This window comes from Mus caroli, unplaced genomic scaffold, assembly GCF_978045245.1.
Source record: "Mus caroli unplaced genomic scaffold, Mus_caroli_1 scaffold_18, whole genome shotgun sequence".
NCBI lineage: Eukaryota > Metazoa > Chordata > Mammalia > Rodentia > Muridae > Mus > Mus caroli.
In genome coordinates this window covers 43,899,982-43,919,609 of record NW_028227273.1, presented here as the reverse complement: position 1 = coordinate 43,919,609, position 19,628 = coordinate 43,899,982, and the positions used below count along the sequence as shown (strand labels likewise).

General features: G+C 37.3%; 1 protein-coding gene across 1 annotated transcript in view; it reads right to left on the bottom strand.

The window, feature by feature from the left end:
* The window catches only part of Tbc1d5 (TBC1 domain family member 5), a 462,126-nt gene that overhangs the window by 89,203 nt on the left and 353,295 nt on the right, over positions 1 to 19,628 (bottom strand). The window lies entirely within an intron of this gene.

Sequence of the window (19,628 nt, the reverse complement as noted above, 5' to 3'; positions counted from 1 at the left end):
AATAAGTGGAGAAGGTAAAAACAATTGTAAATATTTGATGGTCAGAAATCTAAATATGTCCACTAGATGGCACACTGAGTCCTCCATTGCCAAAAATGAAGTGTTTTAAAGTTAATAATTTCTATGTCATCTAATCTTATTCATGAGTTTAATAAGTACCAAAAATGTGTCAGCCAATGGAAATATTAGAAGTATGGCCATCAAACTGGCCAATGAAAAAGGACCAATGCACATTTCTATAAAAGTGGCAATTCTGCCCTGTCTGTCATTTAATATTATTTATAGTATGGCAGGAATGTCTTCAAACCATTAAACTGGGTGTGTCCATTTAAGTGTACAGCTACTCTTTAAACTGTACTAATTATTTCATGTGCTAACCTCCTCACAGACTAATACAAATTAAATATACTTGCACTTTATAAAATCATAACATTTACACCATAATTTAATTGTATATTACAATCTCTAACATATTAAATTACATAATCCCCACTAAAATGTTTTATAGAATGTTTTCTAATGTCCACGCAGGCATTTAATTTAGGTAACAACTAGGTCTTTAGACCAGAGCATGCACTGTTCTCTGAAAGATCTAGTTAGAAACAGAATGGCTGAGTTTTATCTTAATAGAAAAACACGGATATGCTTGGATACCAGCCCTTGGAGATATCATCTCAAGGTACTGATATGCCTGCATGCTGGTATGGGGTATAGAGGAAATATAATTAAGGTTAAATAGTTTGAAATTCATCAAGCTAATAAGCTGCGTCTTAATGGCCATGAAAGACCTTTTCTCTTTTTACTGAAAGGAGAGTATTTACACAGCGCAGCCTGTTCATATCTCTTCCAAGCCAGCCCTAATCATCTGACAGAAATGACAATCCCCTGATTTAACTACAGCTACTATTCCATTGGTTTGGTATTCAACACAGATCTGTAATAATCAAATCTGAATTGCCTTGATGAAGATAACGGATGCGTCCATGACTACCATACTATTAAGTCTAACTGCAACTTTTCTCTCTCTCCGAATTATATAGGTTTCTCATGGTAGCTGATGACAACCTAGACCCAAGTATAATGGAAAAATAAAATAGAGGTTAAAGCCACTGGCAGAATACATTCCAGATCACAGTCTGCTTATCATCCATTTTAAAAATTACCTCCTACAAAACTACAATTCATGACTGATTCTGCTCTTTATTCTCTGAACCTGGAAAAGCATTTTGTTTTTGCTAATAAAAAAAAGGTTTCTTTTCTAAATTTCAATAAACTAATAAAGTATCATGCTATTTTTGTTAGAAAATATTAAAAGAGCACTCCCAGGGAATGGTCCCTGAAACATCTTTATAAAGAAATGACAAGCAATTCAAGACATGAAGTGCGGATCTATCTAGGCACTTAAAGCCATTATTAGGAATGATGATGTGACTTGAGCACATGAATGGACTCAATATTATCTTCACCGAGACCTATTTAAACTCCTAGGAGACTTGCTGGAATCAAAGGGAGATAGTTTAAAGTATTGCAGTACTGAAACAACACAAAAAGTAAAAATACAAAACAAAACAAAAAGAATTTGATATTGAATAACTACTTCTGAAAAAGCAAGGAAATAAAAAGGGAGTTACTGTTCAAAGTTATGTGAAAGGAAAGGTCTCTCGTTAAGACGGTGCATTATTAAAACAGAAATAACAGAAATATGCATACATATGATCTGGACAAGCACTATGGGTCACAAAAGTAAAACTTCATTGATAAGTAAAAATTATCTAGCAGACACAAACTTACACACACACACGTGCGTGCACACACACACACACACACACACACACACGCGTGTACACACTCACACACGTGCGTGCACACACCAATTAAAGCAGTGGTCCATAGCCTTCCTAATATCTCAACACTTTATTACAGTTCCTCACATTGTGACCCCCCCCAACCAAAATATTATTTTGGTCCATAGTAATTTCACTACTGTTAGGAATAGTAATGTCAATATCTGATATGTGACTCCAAAGGATCTCACCCCACGGGCTAAGAACCACTGAGGTAGAGAAGTGAGGCCATGAATTTGAAAGAGTGGAAGGAGAGAATATGGGAGGAGATTGAAGCAGGAAAGGCTTCATGTAATGTAAAAAAGGGCTATCACAATAAATACTTCAATACCCATCAAAATGCGCCAAAAACAGAATCAAAGCTAAGTAACTGATCCCAATCATTATTAAGCATGAATTTATACACACACATGTGTAAGACTATGTTCCAACATTAAAACAAAATTCCTTTCCTCAGTGGAATAAATTAGGAATGAGCAGAGTTCTAACTTAAAGAGATACTTATCCTATTTTGAAGAATTTCTTCCAAATATAATGTATAAAAACATAATAGTTCTTCTTTATAATCTTTAAGATGTGTAATTTTTCTCTACAATATGAGGCACTAGACTTTTACTAACATAAAATTGTATATGAGGAAGACCAGACCCCATGAGATCTGCAATTTCTCATGGTGGATCTCTAATACTGTGTATGTCATTAAAGCCATTTTCACAGTCCAGTGTTCCGACTACAGAATTATCTTCAAACCAAAGTATATTAAGTCAACCTGAACCATGCAGTGGCTACTGCCTTCCCAACATGCTTTTGTTATTTCCACAAGACCCCCAAACCACTTCCACACCTGCTTAGTTGTAAAATCAATTTAAAAGACAAAATCATCTACCAGTTACAGCTAGCTTTCTTCCCTTTCCAGGCCTTCACTAGGAGAGATAGTTACATAAATCCCACCGAGGGAATGGTCTTGGAAAATAAGCTTTTGCATGCTGAGCAGCCATCCTGTGGTGACTTCAGTAGGCCTGATCTGTTTGTGGTATGTACCGCTCCTCCCTTCTTACCTATTCTACCTGCAACAGCAACATTTCAATTCTTTTAGTTTAAACGTAACTTTTTACGATCGTATAGAAATACTTGAATACTAATCCATATGAAGAGTAACTAAGGAGAGATACTACAAGAAGAAAATACAAATACCAGAGAAAACACAATGTTTCTTGTTCTGCACCTGATAAATGACAAATTCATGCAAGAAAGGGTCACAATGGCTACTGTCTGCTCTGATGTCCTCATCTTATCCTTCATCTGAAGATGACTGTCTCTTTCTAAATCATTTTCGAAACTCCACAAGGAAAGGCTGAAATGCTCATTGACTTTTGAGCAGCAGCGAATGTTTCAGAGGACCATTACATAGACACATGAGAAGAACAAAGGACCAATTTCAGGGATACTGGTCTTTAAGTCCTTTGTACCAGGAGGTATGTCTACTTTCAGGTCCACACTGTGGACAGAAACACTAGAGGGCATGCAACAGTGAGGCATGGACTCAGACCCCTGTCTACTCCTTAGCATCTGATGAGTTAGTCACATCCTTGGTCTACTTTCACCACCTGTGCAACTACAGCAGAGACTCAACAACATAATGAGAAGAAGGTGTCAGGTACTTGATAGTATTTCAGTGAGTCGGAGGCTATAATAAACCTGTGATACCACTGGGCACCGACATACCTAAAAGACTTTGACCTAGAAAGCAGATATGGTAGTATGACAACCTAAAATCTGTGACACTTAGTAGGTAGAAAAAGTGATGTCTTATACTTCTAATAAACACATATAAGCTTACAGGAGGTTCTGTGGAACATTTTACACACACACACACACACACACACACACACACAAGCTCAGGCAGCATTTATACACACATACTAAGAAGATGTAGCAAGCATAATAGATTTTGTATGTAGAGGAAAAAGGATGTCTTTATTATTGGATAGGAGAACATATATAAGTTTTTAAAATGATATAAAATCATACTATTCACTATTTTGTTAACTTATGAGATTTTAATAACCATAGTGGTTACCTACCACATGTCCAAAGTATTGCCATCTTATAGTTTATTGGCCATGACTTAAAAAAAAAAAAGTCAAACTGAAATAGTTCCTATAATAATCAACAAATAAAGAATTTTATGTTTGTAACATAAGTTGTGTCTGGCATGAAGAAAATACTTGACAAATGAATTACTCAATTTTCTTTTTCTAATATCTTGTTACCAATCTTTAATGTTTATTAGTAAGCCAGGTTAGAGAAGGGGAAAATAAGGCTCGGAAGGAGAGTCAGCACTGCAAAACTATGTGCAATGGTTTTCTTTGATGAACAATACCTTAATTTTAGTGAGCTTATCACTGCTCCAACGTTAGGGAAAAGGCAACCGTCATTAAAAAAATGAATCGCTCAGCTGTTTATAAGCAAAAAGCTCGAGGGGAATTTCCCAGGACCCTAAAGGCAAAGCATTCCAGGGTTAGACAAACATATGTTGCAGGTGTGTAGGGGAGCAGGTGGGAGAGCCTCAGCCATGGCAGAGGAGTTAGTTTACTATGCTGTGACTGACATAACCTTACCACATCCGAGTCAGAGCTGCCACGGCAAGAACAAGCGGAAGCTGACAAGCAGCTACTCTCCCAACACAATTATCCTGGTAGTGCCAAGCAAACAGTTTTTCTCTGGTCATTTTATAGAAAACAAACACTACCAATTACAAAAAAAAAAAAAACAAACAAAAAACAAAAAACAAAACAAAACAAAAAACCTAAACAAAACAAACCTAAAGGTATTTTAAAGCTGGAAGTAAGAACAGCCTGAAATGGTGATCATTATCCAAAAGAGATAAGGATGAAGTATTGCTGCTTTTATTTCAACAAATATTCCTAAGGAGACAGTTTGTTGTAATATCCCCTCTTTGGTTCGCTAGGCAACATTAGATTTATCATAATTCTCCTAAAGCCTAAGATATTTCTATATTAAAATGCTAATTGTGCCTTTTCTTTTGCCTGTAATTAAAGCTGGAATTCTTTGGTCTGATATTCACTGACTGCTAGAGGGTTCACAGAAGGTCTTACCATTCTGTCTCTTATTAGCACACACTGCCCCATCATTAAATACAGATACAGGGATCAAAAAGGCAGACATAGAACACTACATACTCAAATACAGTTCTGTTTTACACACACACACACACACACACACACCCCAGATACTACTGTCTGGACATTACTGTAAACTCACTGACTTTGTACCTTATCTCCTTCCTTGCCATTAGGAGTTGAACTCATGGTTACTTAGGATGGAGCAGCACAGTCATTTTGCTATTGTAGTGAGATCTATGCTGGCTGGTACATCAAGCCATACCTTCTCCATATAAGGTATTGTTTTAGTAAAACAACCAACAAGCAAATAAAAACAGCTTATACTGTGAGGTAATTTCAAATGTCTACGACAAAATCAATTTACAAAACATCAGATTTTGAAAAACAAAATTTAGGTTTTTAAAACAATATTTGAAAATTGAAAAGTTATGAATGTAATGCATCTGCCATGTAATAGATTTTCATCTAAGAAAATAAGGGGAATAAAATTTTCTACTTTGGTATGTTAGACTATTAACTCAGCACCAAGATTAAAATGATCTCTTGTCTATACTAATATTACAACATATTTGGATAAAATATCATGTTAAAAATAGAATATGGGCATATTATGAATAGCGAGTGTTAAAATATTAGAACAATTTTTATACATGTTTAGGTAAAAAACAAAGATTAAAAACAAGAAAGCAAAACAACATTAAATGGGCAACTATAAAGAGAAAAACTTCTGAGCCCATGCCAGCCCCATTTTACATACCGAATAAACCCAATTCCCTAAAGTGACATCTGCATCTTTGCCCTGGCACGCTGAGGTCTCAGATGGCAGAGAAGCATTTTAAACCACCTGTGCATTATGCACAATTCTAACTTTACACAATAAAGAGATAACAGAAGAGAAACGATTTTTCCTTTTTTTTTCTCATGTTGTTTACATTTTGAACTTAGCATGCAGGCGCATGCCAGAGTAACACACTCCCCCAGCCCACCCCATATTTGATACTTCTATATTTGGAAAGTAGGACCTTAGTCTTTCAACTTTTCTTTGTCACTAATGCTGGGCCTCTGAACATCCTCTTATGAAAGCCTGGTCTTTCTCATGCACTGAACTTCTTCCCTTCTCTCCTTTAGTGCCCACTAAGCAGAGGGCAGGGAATTACTTCTGTGGTTTAAAGAATTTGTATGTTCCTCAGAATGATTCTCTCCTTTCTAATAATTTTGAATTCAAATGACAATTAAAAAAAAGAACAATTTTAAGATTAATTTTATTTTATTTTTTTTTAAAGATTTATTTATTTATTATATGTAAGTACACTGTAGCTGTCTTCAGACACTCCAGAAGAGGGCGCCAGATCTCGTTACGGATGGTTGTGAGCCACCATGTGGTTGCTGGGATTTGAACTCTGAACCTTCGGAAGAGCAGTCGGGTGCTTTTACCCACTGAGCCATCTCACCAGCCCAAGATTAATTTTAGGGTTTCTAGAGCTTCATGAATAGGTTTTGGATCTTAGGAGACTTGAGGACTCCGGTTTGAGAGATCAGGGACCAATTTTTTCCCTTTTATTTGTTAAGTTAAAAAACTGAAGTCCTATACAATGAGAACTGAAAGGGAATGTAGCACAACCGTGCTTTTGATGCAATTTTGGAAATAATTTTAAAGACAGAACACCTTGGAATTTAAAGATTATTTACAAGAAATATCCATACACAGTCAACATTTCATGAAATGCTTTTTAGTTTAACACAAAACTATCTTTTTTCTTTTTTCCTTTTAAAAAAAGATTTATTTATTCATTTTATGTATATGAGTACACACTGTAGCTGTACAGATGATTATGAGCCTTTGTGTGGTTGTTGGGAATTGAGTTTAGGACTTCCACTCACTCCGGTCGGCCCCACTCACTCCAGTCAACTTGCTCTGGCCCTAAGATTTATTTATTATTAAAATAAGTACACTGTAGCTGTCTTCAGACAGCACCAGAAGAGGATGTCAGATCTCATTATGGGTGGTTATGAGCTACCATGTGGTTGCTGGGGTTTGAACTCAGGACCTTCAAAGAGCAGTCAGTGCTCTTACCCGCTGAGCCATCTCACCAGCCCAATAAAAAACTATCAACACGTATCTTTTATGTTTCTAAGTGAAGGGAACCCACAGAATGTCAGTGCAGGGTAATATACAGATCCAAACAACAGTTTTGGTAGTTGTGCCTAATTTTTATACAATAAAGTATGTGGAATAAGAATAGAAGATTAGAGTCCAGCTAGTTAGAATTTTATATGTCTTGACTACTTACTCTCGATTCCTAGACTACTAAAAACAGAATACTGGTGTCTGGTACAAAGTTCTTCAGAGAATAGACAAAACTAGGAAATATTTTCCTTTTAATCCATATTCTCTGACATAGCTCAGCTTAAAAATTGAAGCCCCTCAACTGTCTAATGGCGATGAGGAACACAGCCATTGCAGCTGATTATAATGTCTAGGCTACTCACTTACTTTACTTCAAAGTTACTTGCTTAGTTACATCTATTTTATTTTTGAGATTATAATATAAATATATGTATATATTCAATTTATATATACATATAATTTATGCAATATGCACACCTATGTATATATACATATCTATAATTATATATGTAATCATAACTATATAATATAAATAGATTATCCTGTCTCTTGCCTCCTAGAACTCTGCCATAAACCCTGTTTTCAGTTTTTCAAATTCATGGCCTCTTCTCATTATTTCATGCATATGTGTGGGGTATGCACACATACATTCCTAAATATAACTTGATCAGTCTATATACTGTGGCTTGGAGGCATGTCTTCAGGGATAAAGTGTGCTCCTTCCTAGGGAAGCCTATTTCTTCCACTTTGAGCATTTTTTAGTAGCTTGTAGCCTTCTGTGCAGGGCTGAGGCCTTGTGGGCTTTTCCCTGTCCACCATGGCGTGTCTACCACCTCATTCAGCTCATGTTTTGGCAGTCATGTTGGTGACATTAAGTTGGTGACTTTAGCTTCTGACATTAATAGTAGACAATCTCACAGCAAAATCCCTGATCTGCCCACCTTTAATGATCTTATGCCTTTTCTTCTGCAATGTTCTCTAAAACTTTGTTGACAATTTTCTTAATTGTATTTTCAATAGTGTTACTGAAAAATTGTATTTAAAAGGAATGAACTGATGGAGTTTAAGGCTACATTTGACAAAACTGACAGTGATAGGCCTGTCCATCACCATGCTAGATGTTAGGTAGGAGACCTGGTGCAAGCTGTCTTTCTGATCTTTTATTTTGGCTCACTGCAGAGTATGTGCCCCACTCATCAATTCTGTTTTTTATCAATATTAAAACTAATAAATTTCATATGCGTGCTCTTTAAAGTGGACACAATATAATGCTCTGTGTGGTTTGATCTGCCTTTGTAGAAGAACTCCAAATGAGAATTTTTGAAAAGGAAAAATAAATACCAAAACAAAGAAGCAAGCAAATAAAAAACCACATATGACTGGAGTTATTTTGGTATCTTTTTCAGCCACTATCTGGAGAAACCTTGTCAGACTGTCTTATAAAGGTTCTAAGTGAATGTATCTATGGTATCTAAGTGGATGTTTCTCTTAATAAGGGGACCTACTGACAAGAAAGTCAGCTTCTAGTGTGCAATCAACCATTGACTTAATGGGTACATCTTACTGGGCTCATATGGCCAACTACATAGAGAGCAATAACTACCATGAATAAACATTAAAATTCTAGAATGTATTTATGATATTAAATTCAAAAGGATTGGACTCTGATTGAACAAGAGAGACTTTTTAATTGACAGGATAACATTTTGATGGCTTAAAGTATTTAATTAAAGACTAATGTGTGTTTGTATATATACACAAGTTCACTAAAATTTACATAATATACTATCACCATTCCATTAGCATGAGAAAACAAACACTGGAACACTAATATTCTAAGCATTCTGTCAACTTCTTTGTTCTTTTCTTGTTTCCTTCTTTCTCCCTCTCTTTAAAAAGATACAGTTTTATCAAGAGCTTGGTGAAAGTGGGAGACACAGAATATAATTTTAAGGGATAATTAAGAAAGATCATCTACAAGACTTGTGGGTACTGTACAATGAACAATTAGTTGCAATTCCCAAGTATACAGCTATAAATTCAGTTAGTGGGAAATGTTCAGGTGACCATGTTTGCAGAAGATGGCTAAGGTTTAAAAGAGGGTTGGCTAATGAGATGATCTGAGAGCAGGAAGGATAGCTAGGTGAATATGTGTCAGGGGTTCCAAGGAGAGATGTGAACCAGAGATACAAACTTAGCAATCTTAAAAAATGAATGTTAACTGTATTTGAGGAAATGAAAACTCTTCCAGGAAATATCTGTTAAAGAACAGAAGAGATCTGGAAGTGGAACAGCAGAAAAACAAACACATTCTACCAAACAACCCTATTAAAATGGGACACAGAACTAAATAGAATTCACAACTGAGGAGTCCCACATGGCTGAGAAGCACTCAAGGAAATGTTCAACATCTCTAGTTATCAGGGAAATGCAAATCAAAATGACCCTGAGATTCTACCTCACACCAGTCAGAATGGCTAAGATAAAAAACTCAGGTGACTGCAGATGCTGGTAAGGATGTGGAGAAAGAGAAACACTCCTCCATTATTGGTGGGATTGCAAGCTGGTACAACCACTCTGGAAATCAGTCTGGCGGTTCCTCAGAAAATTGGACTTAGTTCTACCGGAGGACCCAGCTATACCACTCCTGGGCATATACTCAAAAGATGCTCCAACATATAACAAGGACACATGCTCCACAATGTTCATAGCAGCCTTATTTATAATAGCCAGAAGCTAGAAAGAACTTAAGTGTCCTTCAACAGAGGAATGGATACAGAAAATGGGGTACATTTATACAATGGAGTACTACTCAGCTATTTTTAATAGCTATTTTTAATATCCTGACAAATACAGAGGCAGATGTTTGCAGCCAATCATTGGACTGGGGTCCCCAATGGAGGAGCTAGAGAAAAGACCAAAGGAGCTGAAGGGATCTGAAGCCCTATAGGAGGAATAACAATATGAACCAACCAGTATCCCCAGAGCTCCCAGGGACTAAACCATTAACCAAAGAGTACATATGGAGGGACCCATGGCTCCAGCCCCATATGTAGCAGAGGATGGCCTTGTCAGGCATCAATGTGAGGAGAGGTCCTTGGTCCTGTGAAGGCTCGATGCTCCAGTGTAGGGGAATGCCTGGGGCATGGAGGCAGGAGTGGGTAGGTGGGTGGGTGGGGGGACACCTTCATAGAAGCAGGGGGTGGGGAGCATGGGGTAGAGGATTTCTGGAGGGGAAATCGGGAAAGGGGATAACATTTGAAATGTAAATAAATAAAATATCCAGTTTTTAAAAAATCCAGGCCAGGCGGTGGTGTTGCACGCCTTTAATCCCAGCACTTGGGAGGCAGAGGAAGGTGGATTTCTGAGTTCCAGGACAGCCTGGTCTACAGAGAGAAACCTTGCCTCGAAAAAAAAAAAAAAAAAACAATCCAGGAGTACACTGAGTAGACTCAGACCATGGGAAAACAAATCTAATTATAGTTCCTGCTGGTAGATAGTTCTTTGACCTTGAAAATTACTAGTGACAAATAATAAATAACTCCTTTGAAAGTTGTTGCCATATGATGTTCTTTCAGGCTGAAACAGTCATGGGGTGAAATGAGACAGCTGAGAGCAGACACAAAGGGTGGAGCAGTCTGGAGTCTCAGGTGAAGATGCATGAGCAGCACAGCGGTGTGCTAACAAACAAAAGTGGGGTCATTTTCAAACGCACGGGTTAAGCTGGGCAGTGGCCTGTAACTCCAGTGCTGGAGAGAGTAGGGTGGGGACTGCTGGCACTGTGAGCTCAGCTTGGGCTACTGGGGTAGCAGAGGCTACAGACAGAGACCCCATTCCAAAAAGAAAGCAACATCTTCCTAATAGATTCTTATTAAAGTGATATGTTGTTTTTTATTATAAGTTCTGAGAAATTTAGAAAATTGTGAACAAATATTGAAAGCATAAACTGATTATTGGAATATAAGAGTGGAAGGAAAAAAACTTCAAGCTGTAGGCTTGGAACTGAGATGATTCACTCCAGAAATAAATCTAAGTTAATAACTAACATATGAGAACAACCACTAGGGTATTAATGCAAGAGAGCTAAACATAGAACTGGATTTGGTTCCTGGATCTTTCCTTAGTATCTTCCATGACTTTGTCCACACTAATGACATCTCTATACCTGTTCTCTTACCTATTAAATACACTAAGTTTGTCATGAAAATTTTTTATCTATGAGGTACATTTTATAAAGTGATTTGTATGATATGTCTTCAATTAGCTTAAGGCTCGTTTGTGGCATAATTATGTTATTTATTTCTTTGAATTTAGTGATTAATAGATGCTTCACAGATGAGCAGCTTTGTTTATTTGTTTTGTTTTTTGAAACAAGTCTTACCGTATCTTCTTGGATAGCCTAGAACTCCCTATGTAGATCAGTGTAACCTTGAACTCAAAAGAGATCCACCTGACTCTACCTCTGCAATGCTGGGATTAAAGGTTTGTACTATTGTACCAGGGAAAAGTTAGTGATCCCCAAAAACACACACAGGAGCTGATCTGATGCAACTCACAGCAGGGTCTTTAATTCTATTCGAGCTAGTGTGGGCCCCCACACATACCACCGTCATACAGGATAGTTTTGGTTGTGAAGGAGCCCCGAATGTCTATCAGGGCAAGGCTTTATAGTAAGCAGTAAGCAGGGAGTTTGTGTACAAGACATCTAATTAGAAAGCTACTGTGGTCTTTAACATAATTGGCTGGTACTGGGAGTCCTATCATAAACTTAACTTCTGCTCCCCTCTGCACTGGTGGTCGTTAGGCAAGGGGTGGGCTTGTGACCTGGTGGTGCAGGTTTGTTGGGGGGATAACCTGGAGACACTGGTCTTGTTGAGGGGTGTAACCTGGAAACTCTGCTCTTGTTAGGGATTAACCTAGAGCCTGGAGCTAGGCTCAGGTCCTGTTGCGGGGCAACTTGGAAACTAATGCTCGATACCAGCCTGTTAGTCTACCTGAGTTCAAGCTTAGGTCAGGTTCTCTAAAATGGAGCCTGAATTTAAAAGACTTGGCATCTCTCTACCACACCAAGCAGATTCGTAAACATCTGAAATTTCAAAGTTCCCCTTTACACAATTAAGAACAAATTGGTATAACATATTACTGTGCTATTTTTGTGTAGCTGTATATACAGACAGTTTAAAGTTACAGATATTATTTAACATTAAATAGGATGATCTAGCAAAAGAAGAGACAGTGTGATTGCTGGCAAGACCTCAAAGAGTATCCACAGCAGTAAGTGCACCTTCCCTGATGCACTGCCAGTGATGCCTATTCCTTCAAACCCCCATTCACCACAGAAGTCTTCCCTAAGGTCCTTTAGTTGACAAGATCCTTACATTGTTCCAAAATACCATATACCGCCATTCTTAAGTACTCTCTGCAGAAACAGCATTGTTGCATAGAATTATTTGATTCTATCATCCTATAGGATGAGATATTAAGGGTAAATTATGACTGTTTTAGCAGTACCAAACCCAAGCACAGTGCCAACACAAAAAGTATTTAGAGGCAGATTCGTGGGTGATTGGTGAAAACAAGGTGTTGGATCTTCTGTTCATAGGCAGCCATTGTTGGATCATCTGGACCACTCTGTAAGTGACTGTAATAAGCACTGCCCTTGTCTACACACACATATGGGCCTACAATCCAAGAGGGCAGGGAGAGCCACATTTGCGGTATATTTTTTTTTAATTTAACTTTTTGTTTTGTTTTGCCCTGATATAGCAGGCATCATTCTTAATTCTTTTTCAATGCCAAATAATATCTCCTTATGAATATACCATATTATGTTTACAGATATTCCTGTTGTTTCTACTTCTTTGGCAATTATAAATAATTCTGCTTTGAATGATTTCCTTCATTTTTTTTTGTATGTATATCTCCATTTCTCTTGAATTGCACTTGTTTGTGGAACTGAGTAGTCTTGTGGTACTTTATATCTGACAATTTGAGGCTATTTTCCAAACTGGATACCATTCCTATGAGCAACACAAGAAGGTTTTAACTTGTCTCCATGCTTGTTAACACTCCATGCAACTATTTTTTTTTGTAATATTGAATATATTTAGTGAGTATCAAATGGCTGTGATTTCATTCTCTGGTGGCCAGTAATGTGTAACATTTTGTCAAGTGCATTTGGGTTATTTGCTGATCTTTGCAGTGATATCTCTTTAGCTTCTTTATCCATTTTGAATGTGTTTTTTTTTTTAATTATAAGTTCTTTCTATATCTTTTCCTTTCCTTTCCTTTCCTTTCCTTTCCTTTCCTTTCCTTTCCTTTCCTTTCTCCGTTCCTTTCCTTTCTCCTTTTTTCCTTTCCTTTCCTTTCCTTTCCTTTCCTTTCCTTTCCTTTCCTTTCCTTTCCTTTCCTTTCCTTTCCTTTCCTTTCCTTTCCTTTCCTTTCCTTTCCTTTCTCCTTTCCTTTCCTTTCTCCTTTTTTCCTTTCCTTTCCTTTCCTTTCCTTTCCTTTCCTTTCCTTTCCTTTCCTTTCCTTTCCTTTCGTTTGTTGGTTTTATTTTGAGACAAGGTTTCTCTCTATATATAGCCCAGGTTGTCCTGGAACTCACTCTGTAGACCAGGCTGGCCTCGAACTCAGAAATCTGCCTGTCTCTGCCTCCCAAATGCTGGGATTAAAGGCATGCACCACCCCTGCCTGGCCATTTCTATATCTTGAACATAAGACTTTTACAAGACAAATAATTTGCCAATAAGTTGTCATCTATGGGTCATCTTTTCATGTTCTTAAAGATGTTTTGTTATTCATGTTTTAATTTGACCAGATGTATCAGTTATCTCACAACACTTTTGCTTTTCATACTATAACTTTGAATTATTGCCCAGCTCAATGATCATAAGGATTTTGTGTCTCACTCTGACAGGTAGTGCTTTAGATTTACGTTAGTCTACATCCCAGTTCAGGTTTCCTATGTCTTGTGAAGGTAGAGCCACATTCTCCCATGTGCACATGGCTATCTAAGTAATTTCTTAAAAAGAATCTTCTCCTTGACGAAGTGTTTGCTTCTTTCTCAAAATCAGGTAGCTATAAATGAAAAGAATGTTTCTGGTCTCTCTGTTCTTGTCCATGGATGTATATGGCTCTTATGTATATGCCAAACCATCTTGATTGTATGTGTTTAAGATAGGAAATATGAGTTTATCAGCTCCCTTTATCTTTCTCAAGATCATTTTTTTTTCTTTTCCAAGTTGGGTTACATTTACATATGAATGTCACAATTAACTTTCTCAATTTCTGAAAACTTTAAAAATAATATTTACACAGCAAGTATTATATTTTATATGCAGTTACATTTACCACATGTTACCCCTTCCATTCAGTCAGTCATTTCTCAAGTGTCTACCACAAACAAGAGGTCTGAATCCCATGAAGAAGATACCAGTTAGGAAATGAATGGTCTTCAAAAACCAACTTCACCGAGCATGGTGGATTATGCTATATCTGGCCCATGTTTTCAATCAATATAAACTATGCAATCATTCCTTCTCATGGTTTCCGTGTTCAACCAAAGGTTGGGTGCCTGACAGTCCTGACTGGTACGATATACTACTTGTTTGGTATTTTGACTCCACCTATATACATACTCACAAATTGAAAGGGTTAATAAACTCGTACAATGGTAGTCATAACTAAGTCTTCCTAAGTGAAAAAAACCTTTTAAGATTCTGTAAAGATACCTCCATTTGGAATGTGGGTAGAATTCATGATGTCTATGACTTGGATCAGAAAAAAATGTTCATATTCACTTTTCACTATGCCCTTCCCCTTATGAAAACGTTCATTCTCTTCACATGTGGGTGATGACAATGAACTGCAGGAGCACTCCAGTGCATGACACATGGTCCCTGCAGGGACTTTAGATACTTTTATCACATTACAGTTGATGCTTGTATCTTAAAAATACCATTAATGGTCTAAAGAGACACTGCTGTGAACAGTGAAATAAAAAAAATATTACACATCACTGTTGCAAACTTTCCCAATACTTGCACCCCCTCCCCTTTTAGGAGTAAGTAGTTTTTGTTATAACTCTGTAAGTTTTATTTTATCTGTTTAGAAACACTATTCTGAAAAGGTCATCAAAGTCTTCTAGAAGAAATTAAATAGTCATTGTATAGTTAGAGGTTGAAAGGAGGTGTCTCAGGTCCAGTGGAGACCACAGGAACCAGCAGCAGCAGAGGGAAACTCAAGGCAGTGACACCTCCATCACCCTTTTCTGGCTGGTGGAGGAGGCACTTCCTCAGTGAATGTCTGGGTGGGGGAGAGGGTCTGCTAGAGCACTGGGATAGGATACTGATACAAATGAAAGTTTTGAAGATGTTCCTGATGCCAGGGAAATGCTAATGCAGTAAGTACTACACTGATGATGTCAATCTCAGTGACTTAAACTTAAATAAGACACAGTTGACAGCAAGAAATTATAAAAACCAGAGCAGAGATCCATGAACTAGAAACAAAGAAAACTTTATAAAAACTCAACAAATCTAAGAGGTTTTTTTTTTTTTTTTTTTTTTTTATAACATAAACAAGAGTGACTAACACTTGGTCCAACTATTCCAAAGAGCGAGATGACTCAAATTAGTAGGATCAGAAATAAGCAGGATAACATTACAACAAACACCAAAGAAATTCAGATTATAAAGGAATAATTTAAAAGCCTGCAATCCGTTAAAATGAAAGAACTAAAAGAAATGAACAACTATCTAGACTAAGCTGAATCACCAAAATTACAAAATTACACCAATAAGTCAACAACTTAAACAGACTCATAAAAAAAGAGGAGATTGAAATAGAATCCTATTGCCTTCCAGTTTAGAAATAAATAAATAAAAGGGCCAGGGCAAGATGGATTAACAGTAGAATTCTATTAGATTTTCAAAGATCTATAGCCAATCTTCTTAAACTATTCAAAAATACAGAATTGAGGATCTTTCCAGTCTCCATCTGCACCTGGGAGCTACAGCTGTTCCACAGCCCTCCACACCCAAACCTTGCTCAGAAGAGAGCTGATCTTTTCAGGAGTGATGACACAGGCTTACAGGCCCACAGGATGGACAATCTCCAGCGAGAGACAGCAAGACCAAATAACACCAGAGATAACCGGATGGTGAAAGGCAAGCACAAGAACCTTACCAAGAGAAACCAAGGCTACTTGGCATCATCAGAACACAGTTATCCCACTACAGCAAGTCCTGGATACCACAACACACCAGAAAAGCAAGATTTGGATTTAAAAAAAAAAATCACATCTCATGATGCTGATAGAGGACTTTAAGAAGGACATAAATAATTCCCTTAAAGAAATACAGGAGAACACAGGCCAACAGGTAGAAGCCCTTACTGAGGAAACATAAAAATCCCTTAAAGAATTACAGGAAAACATAACCAAACAGGTGAAAGAATTGAACAAAACCTTCCAGGATCTAAAAATGGAAGTAGAAACAATAAAGAAATCACAAAGTGAGACAACCTTGAGACAGATAAACTAGGAAAGAGATCAAGAGTCACAGATGGAAGCATCATCAACAGAATACAAGAGATAGAAGAGAGAATCTCAGGTGCAGAACATACCATAGAAAATATCGACACAACAGTCAAATAAAACACAAGGTGCTAAAAGCTTTTAGCCCAAAACATGCAAGAAATCCAGGACACAGAAGACCAGACCTAAGGTTAATAGGCACAGAAGAGAACAAAGAGTCCCAACTTAAAGGGCCAGTAACTGTCTTCAACAAAATAATAGAAGAAAACTTCCCTAACCTAAAGAAAGAGATGCCCATGAACATACAAGAAGCCTATAGAACTCCAAATAGATTGGATCAGAAAAGAAATTCCTCCTGTCATATAATAATCAAAACACCAAATGCACAAAAGAAAGAATATAAATAGCAGTAAGGGGAAAAGGTCAAGTAACATATAAACACAGACCTATCAGAATAACACCAGATTGCACACCAGAGAATATAAGAGCCAGAAGATCCTGGGCAGATGTCATACATCTTAGAGAACACAAATGCCAGCGGAGGCTACTATACCCAGCAAAACTCTCAATTCCCATAGATGGAGATTCTAAGGTATTCCAAGAAAAAACCAAATTTAAATAATATCTTTCCACTAATCCAGTCATACAGAGGATAATAGAAGGAAAACTCCAACACAAAGAAGGAAACTACACCCAAGAAAAACCAAGAAATTAATCTTCTCACAACAAACCCAGAAGAAGAGAAACACACAAACATAATTCCACCTCTAACAGCAAAAATAACAGTAAGCAACAATCATTGGTTCCTAATATCTCTCAAATTCAACAGACTCAATTACCCAATAAAAAGACAAAGGCTAACGAATTGGATATGTCAACAGGACTCAGCATTTTGCTGCATACAGGAAACCAACCTCAGTGTCAAAGACAGATACTACCTGAGAGTAAAGGCTGGAAAACAATTTTCCAAGCATAGGGTCCCAAGAAACAAGCTTGAGTAGCCATTCTAATATAGAATAAAATCGACTTTCAACCTAAAGGTATCAAAAAAGATAACTTTACATTCATTACTTCATACTAATCAAAGGAAAAAATCTACTAAGAAGAACTCTCAATTCTGAACACCTATGCTCCAAATGCAATGGCAGCCACATTCATAAAAGAAACTTTAGTAAAGCTCAAAGCACACATTGCAATCCACACAATAATAGTGGGAGACTTCAACACCCCACTCTCATCAATGGACAAATCATGGAAACAGAAGCTAAACAGAGACACAGTGAAACTAACAGAGGTTATGAAACAAATGGATTTAAAAGATATCTTAACATTTTATCCTAAAACAAAAGGATATACTTTCTTCTCAGCACCTCATGGTACCTTCTCCAAAACTGACCCTATAATTGGTCACAAAACAGGTCTCAACAGATACAAGAAGACTGAAATAATCCTGTGCATCCTATCAGATCACCACGGACTAAGGCTGGTCTTCAATAACAACAAAAACAATAGAAAGCCCACATACATGTGGGAGCTGAACAACATTCTACTCAATGATGACTTGGTCAAGGAAGAAATAAAGAAATTAAAGACGTTTTAGAATTCAATGAAAATGAAGCCACAACATATCCAAAATTATGGGACACAATGAAAGCAGAGGTAAGAGGAATAACCATAGCACTGAGTATCTAAAAAGAAACCGGAGAGAGCATTACAGTAGCAGCTTGACAGCACATCTGAAAGCTCTAAAACAAAAAGAAGCAAATACACCCAAGAGGAGTAGACAGAAGGAAATAATCAAACTCAGAGCTGAAAACAACCAAGTAGAAACAAAAAGAATAATACAAAGAATCAACCAAACTAGGAGCTGGTTCTTTGAGAAAATCAACAAAATTGGAAACTAAACTAAAACTATAAAGTCTGGATGAAATGGACAATTTTCTAGACAGATACCTGGTAAGGATCAGATAAACCATATAAACAGTCTCATAACCCCTAAGGGAATAGAAGCACGGGGAGGGGGAGAAGGGGTAGGGTGTTATTAGAGGGGAAACTAGGAAAGGGGATAACATTTGAAATGTAAATAAAGAAAATAACTAGCAAGATTGTGCTGATAGGACCCTGATATAGCTGTCTCTAGTGAGACTATGCCGGGGCCTAGCAAACACATAAGTGGATGCTCACAGTCAGCTATTGGATGGATCACAGGGCCCCCAATGGAGGAGCTAGAGAAAATACCCAAGGAGCTAAAGGGATCAGCAACCCTATAGGTGGAACAACATTATGAACTAACCAGTACCCCGGAGCTCTTGACTCTAGCTGCATATGTATCAAAAAATGGCCTAGTCGGCCATCTCTGGAAAGAGAGGCCCATTGGACTTGCAAACTTTATATGCCCCAGTACAGGGGAACGCCAGGGCCAAAAAGTGGGAGTGGGTGGGTCGAGGGGTGGGAGGGAAGGTATGGGGGACTTTTGGGATAGCATTGGAAATGTAAATGAGGAAAATACCTAAATAAAAAAAAAGAAAAGAAAATAAATAAAAAATTTTTGATTTGCACAACCCCCACAAAACAAAACAAAACAAAACAAAACAAAACAAAACAAAACAAAACAAACAAACAAAGAGAGGCCTTCATTAATAGTTTCTCAACCAAAAAAAAAAAAGCCCTGATTGGTTCGGTGCAGAATTCTATCAGACCTTCAAAGAAGACCTAATACCAATGCTCTTCAAACTCTTCCATAAAATAGAAACAGAAGGAACACTACCTAATCCATTCTATGAAGCCACAATTACACTGATATGTAAACCACACAAAGAACAAACAAAGAAAGAGAACTTCAGACCAATTTCCCTTATGAATATCCATACAAAAACACTCAATAAAATTCTCACAAACTGAATCCAAGAACACATCAAAATGACTATCCATCATGATCTAGTAGGATTCATCACAGGGATGCAGTATACAGA